We start from the raw sequence: 5,656 nt of genomic DNA on the forward strand, positions 1-5,656 counted from the left end.
TCTGACCTGCTACTCATCCCCTGGTCCAGTGATTGTTGGAAGGATGTCAGCGCACCCCTCGCAATTCCCTACCTCCACTGCTCTTGTCCACAACGCCCACCGGAGTCTCAGGCCCACTGTGCTGACAGGGGGTTTGGCTCAGCCCACCCTGGGCATCCCCAGTGCTGGCCCGGCCCCTCCCATGGCCCACTCACCCCATGATGGCCCTGGATCCAGCTTGCCGTGGCTGGAAGGGGGTCTGTCCTACACGCAGAACTCTTACTGAGCCACAGAACGTCAACCTATATCCCTGAAGTTAGCAACATCTAATTTTTATAAAACTCAGGCGCCAGGCGCTGCCCGAAGCATTCACCCCCATCATTTATTGAGCTCTCGCAACCCCTCAAGGTCTGTGCTACGGTTAGCTCTGACTTCCGGACTGAAGAATCCAGAACAGAAACGTTTAGTGGCGTACGCAAAGCTGCATGTGAGGAGCAGAGCCCGGGTTCCAGGCCAGACTGGAGGGTGTTCCTAGCCGGCTCCCATCGTGCTTCGGCCGGGCCGACCTCGGTTCAACCTGGGTGCGTTCCTCGCCCCTAGGCCTCCTATGCTCTCTCTCCTTCCCCCGCCCTGGCTTCCTCTCCTCCCGCCCCCACCCCACACAGCACCTTCTGCCCGGAGGACCAGCATGGAGAACAACAGGGAGATGGAACCCTCTCAGCCCTCATAACAGATTCCAGCGAGGGGGTATTCCTCCCTGTTTCCCCAGCACACACACATTGCGCCCCCAGCACATCCTGTACTCCACGAGAGAGCAGTGTGGGGTGGGACAGGGCCTGCTCATTTCACCCCCGGAGTCCAACCCTCCCCCCAAGTCTAGGACATTTTTGGGAAAAAAAAAAAGAGAGCTTCCCATTTCCTCTAGATCCTCTCCAGTTCAGCCAGATGTTTCCTATATAAATGTTTTGCTCTGCCTGTTCATTTTGGTGGGTAGCCTTTCCCCTCTCCCCCACCACCCCTGCCCCATCCCAGTCTGCCCTTGGCCTCTGGCCCCTGGGAACAGCTGGGACGGGGTCCCTGGGTCTTCCCAAACCTTCTTCTTTCTTTCTGGTGGTTGTCGTTCCAGCTGGCTGGGTTTTTAAAATAAAGTTTAAAAAAAGAAAAAGGCCAAACCCTAAGACAACCATTCCCTCGAGCCCCTACGTGCTGACCTTTCTGTCTGGATGACTGATTCCAGACTGGCCCACGCAGCCTCTGACTTCAGCTGTAAGGCCTGAAAGTGAGTAAGGGCCAGGTACAAAGAGATAGGTAGGGGGCTGTGTGCTCAGGCTCACCAAAAATCCCAGGAATGCCGAGGCATAAGGAAACCAGAGATAAGGGAACGGAACCAGACCACCTCGTTTGCCTTAAACATCAGAGACGAGATATTCGAAGGAGAAGTCATCACGGTGCTATCAGTGGTGACGTCGAGAATTCAGTTCCCTGGTCAGTCTTCTATAAAAGACCGACCATAAAAGACCTCAGTGGCAACCCGCTCGGGACCCCTCTCACCCTAGAGAGCTTTCTTTCTGTTCTCACCTTCACTTAATAAACTATCACCTCACCCTTTTGTGTCCATGAGATTCATTCTTTGACTCCGCGAGACAAGAACCTATACCAAAAGCATTCGGTTCCTCGCGGCAGCCTTCTTCCTGACCGAGTTTTCCAAGGGCGTGAGGTGCCAGCGGCCTCTCCAAGGGGCTCCCCACGGCCAGGGAGGCAGACCCAGAGAGCAGACGCTGAGCTTCTGCCAGCAGGGCTCAGGGCCTGCCAGGTGACGCCGGTGCCCCGGTCCTGAAGCTGCCAGGACAGGCACAGGCTGGGGTGAGGAAAAGGAGGGAGGTCACCCCAAGTCCCTTGCAATAGCTTGTCAGCAGGCCAGTTGTTTTTGGAAAACACTGCAGAGAAAACGGCAAAAATGAGACAAAGGATTTCCTTCCTCCTCTGGCATGTCAGATATTCCCTCCAGAGGGGGTGGGGGGGTGGGGGCGCTGGGAGGTGTCTTTCAGGAGCCATGTATCTGTCCTTTTAACAATCCTAGACACTGGTCAAACTTTTTAATCCACACTGCAAACAGGAAATGGTGAAGGAAGCAAGATTGAAAAGACAAGTCTGTCCCTGTCACTGCGAGAGCTTGCCAGTTCAAGGGGGATAAGCTGAGGAAATACAGACCTTGCTGCATTGCACTTGTTGGGGGGGCTTGGACCCACAGCTCAGAACTGCGGGTCAGAGGAAAACAGAGTACACCGCTAGGCAAAGGGGTGAGTAGGAAGGAAGATGGAGAGAAGCGGAGGCAGTTGGGGGAGGAAACGTAGGGAAAAGATCGGGAAGAAGGTGAGACAGGGAAGGAGACGGGGAGAGGAGGAGGAGGGAGGGGAGGAGGGAGGAGAGCGGGGAGAGATGGGGAGGGGAGGGGGAGAGGAGGAGGAGATAGGGGAGGAGGGAGGAGGGGGGGAGATGGGGAGGGGAGGGGAGGGCAGGTAGAAGTGGAGTCATCCTTGACTAGTCTGTCTTCACTCCCCCCTGCCTCTCCCACTCTCTAGATGCTTCTGGTCACAGGTCCTTCTGGCACTGACACTTAGATTGTCTTCCCTCTGTCAGCCCCCCCTGGCCCCTCAAGCCCTACCTCTTGCCTGGACCAGGTCAGTGGTGCCCACTGGTGTCCTTAGCTTGGTTTCTCCCAGCTCAGGTTTTCTCAGCTTCATCAGTTCCTCCAACTCATCTCTTTACCACTCTAGGTTTACCCTCCCCCGGATAACACTTCCGTGCCATTCTTCTCCTACCATATCGGTCTTTCATCAACCCCTTTTCAACTCTCCCCCTCCCCCCGCTCCCCCGCTGAGTTTGGTGTAATGTAAAAGAACACTAGCCTTTTGTAGAATGGACCTCAGGGGTTCTCACCCTCAGGGCTATTAACATTTGGGGCAAAGAATTCTTTATCTGGGGGGGCGTGTCTTGTGCATTGTTAGATGCTTAGCAGCATTCCTGCTACCCAGTGACACATCCCCACCCACCCCCACAGCACCACTCGTGACAGCCAAACATTTCTCCAGCCAAATGTCTCCTGAGGGACAAAATTGCCTCTGGTTAAGAGCCACTGACCCAGATTAAAATCCTGACTCTGTCACCTACTAATTGTGTTTCCCTGGGTAAGTGACATAACTTCTCTGAACTTTAGTTTCCCTGACATTAACAGAGGGCTAATAATACCTACCTTATAGAGCCATCGTAAGAATTATACAATAGTTCTAGCACGTAACACATACTTAACACAATACCTAGCACATGATAAGCACTCAGTAAATATTTGTTCCTTTCCCTAATCTCTATTTTTTCATCCAAAAGACAATTACCATTGTATATAGTACAAACCAGAGGTTCCACCACCATTTAGCACCATCCTGTATTAGTTAGAATATCTCTTTGTCATAAGGGATAAAATAATGGTGGGTTAGCTCTCAAATAACAGGGCAAATAAAAGCAGTACAGGGCTAATACAGTGGCCATATGTTGTCAATATCCAAGGGAGAGGAAAGAAGGGTGACCGGGGAGGACACGCCTCTCTTCCTTATACAGGCACAACTGCAAGTTGGCCACATCACTTCCACTCACATTCTATTGGCCAGAACCTAGTCACACGACCACACCTACAGCGCAAGGTGGGATATGTGGCCCTCCTGGCTGGCCAAGAACAAAGGAAAGGGAAAAACAGGTGGTTAACTGATGGAGATCTCACTCAGGCAGGACATGAGTCTCCACCAGTTTGCAACCATCTTAACAATTTACATGAAAAAAGCCATCTCCAGAAACCTATAGACTCAATTTCTTAGAGCCCTAACTCACCCTCCCCTCCATAGGCTAGAAAATCTTATATAATCATCACTCCTCACAACCCCAGTACTGTTCTTCCTGCCCACGGGTCCTATCCCTGTGCTTTAATAAAACCAACCTTTTGTACTAAAGGTGTCTCAAGAATTCTTTCTTGACCATTGGCTCTGAACCCCAACACCTCAAACCACATCAGGTTGACTTTGGGGCACTGTCACCTCTCACTTAGATCACAAAAATAACCTTTCTAATCCCCCTACCTTTAATATACTCTCCTCTCTTCAACCAAAGTGATTTCTTTTTAAAGATTTTATTTATTTATTTGACAGAGAGAGCACAAGCAGGAGGAGAGGCAGAGGGAGAGGGAGAAGCAGACTCCCCGCTGAGCAGGGAGCCCGACGCCAAGCTCCATCCCAGGACCCTGGCATCACGACCTGAGCCGAAGGCAGACGCTTAACTGACTGAGCCACCCAGGCGCCCCTAAACTGATATTCTAAAACAAGTAACAATGACATCACTCTCCTGATTAAAACCTTTTAAGGACTTACCACTGGCCTTCCAAATTCCTTAATCAGGTAAAAGAATTCTTCATGGTCTGGGCCCTTCTCTATTCAGCTTCATCCCTCACCTGTCCTCCTAAACACTATTATATTACATTATTTTATTCTATCACATTACTGACAGTTTCCCAAAGAGTTCTACAGTCTCCTTCAGCCTCCGGCTTTCACACATGTTTCACTCTGCCTCAATTCCTTTACTCATCTTCTCCTCGCTAATTCTTATTCACATTTCAGGTCTCAGTTTAGACATTACTTCTTCCAAGAAGCCTGATCTTCCTTTGAGAAACAACTCCTCCACATTTACTTCCCAGGAATCAATTTCCTTCCCCAACCTACAAACAAACACAGTAACACCCTCCCTGGCAGAGATCTTTCCTATTTCCTAACCCCCCCCCCCGAACTCCTCTTATACTTTGTTCACAGCTTTATTAAAGCATTTAACATGCTGTAATCTACTTTTACACTCCTTTCTCCCCCTCTAGTACGCAAGCTCCTTGAGGACACAGGCCATGTCTGATTTCTGTGCTAGAAATTTGTTTGTCCTTCTCTGCTTTGCTGTGAGCCCCAAGAGGTTGGCCCATCCCAACTACATCAGTGGAATTCAGCCAATGCAGAGAAGAGAGGGAGATGAAAATGCTCCTTCACCAGCTGGATGAGTCCGTCAACGAAAGGTCACACAGCTCCTGCCAAGGGGCCCTACCCACAGGGCTCTCTCCTGGATTCTGGGAATTTTCTCTACTCTTATCCCTGCAGCCCGGGACAGATAACCTCTTCCTGATGTTACCAGCTCCAGGGGATTCCACTATCCCTTGTTTTCCTGCACTCTGACCTCACCATTGAAAATAATCTCTTGGGGCGCCTGGGTGGCTCAGTCGTTAAGCGTCTGCCTTCGGCTCAGGTCATGGTCCCAGGGTCCTGGGATCGAGCCCCGCATCGGGCTCCCTGCTCCGCGGGAAGCCTGCTTCTCCCTCTCCTGCTCCCCCTGCTGGTGTTCGCTCTCTCGCTGTGTCTCTCACTGTCGGATAAATAAAATCTTAAAAAAAAAAAAAAGAAAAAGAAAATAATCTCTTAACCTCTCTTTAAATTACCAGTTACCCAATTTAAGTTTGCCACAACCTGACTAATTTATTCTTTGAATCCCTGGCAAAGAGTCTATCGCATAAATGTTGAATGAATACATGAGTGAATTAAATGAGGAGAATGACCTATTGGCTAGCTCAGCTTACTCCATTTCACCCCCATCTCACAAG

General features: G+C 50.5%; 1 long non-coding RNA gene across 1 annotated transcript; it reads left to right on the forward strand.

Annotated features, from left to right (window-relative positions):
• Positions 1 to 2,079: 2,079 nt before the first annotated feature.
• On the forward strand, positions 2,080 to 5,414 carry LOC141373179 (uncharacterized). Its single transcript, XR_012378884.1, has 4 exons — positions 2,080 to 2,279; positions 2,562 to 2,660; positions 4,176 to 4,421; positions 4,889 to 5,414. It is a non-coding gene; the product is annotated as an uncharacterized lncRNA (long non-coding RNA).
• The last annotated feature ends 242 nt before the right edge of the window (positions 5,415 to 5,656 follow it).

This window comes from Callorhinus ursinus, unplaced genomic scaffold, assembly GCF_003265705.2.
Source record: "Callorhinus ursinus isolate GAN/ISIS: 27379988/994484 unplaced genomic scaffold, GSC_fseal_2.0 scaffold8, whole genome shotgun sequence".
Taxonomy (NCBI): domain Eukaryota; kingdom Metazoa; phylum Chordata; class Mammalia; order Carnivora; family Otariidae; genus Callorhinus; species Callorhinus ursinus.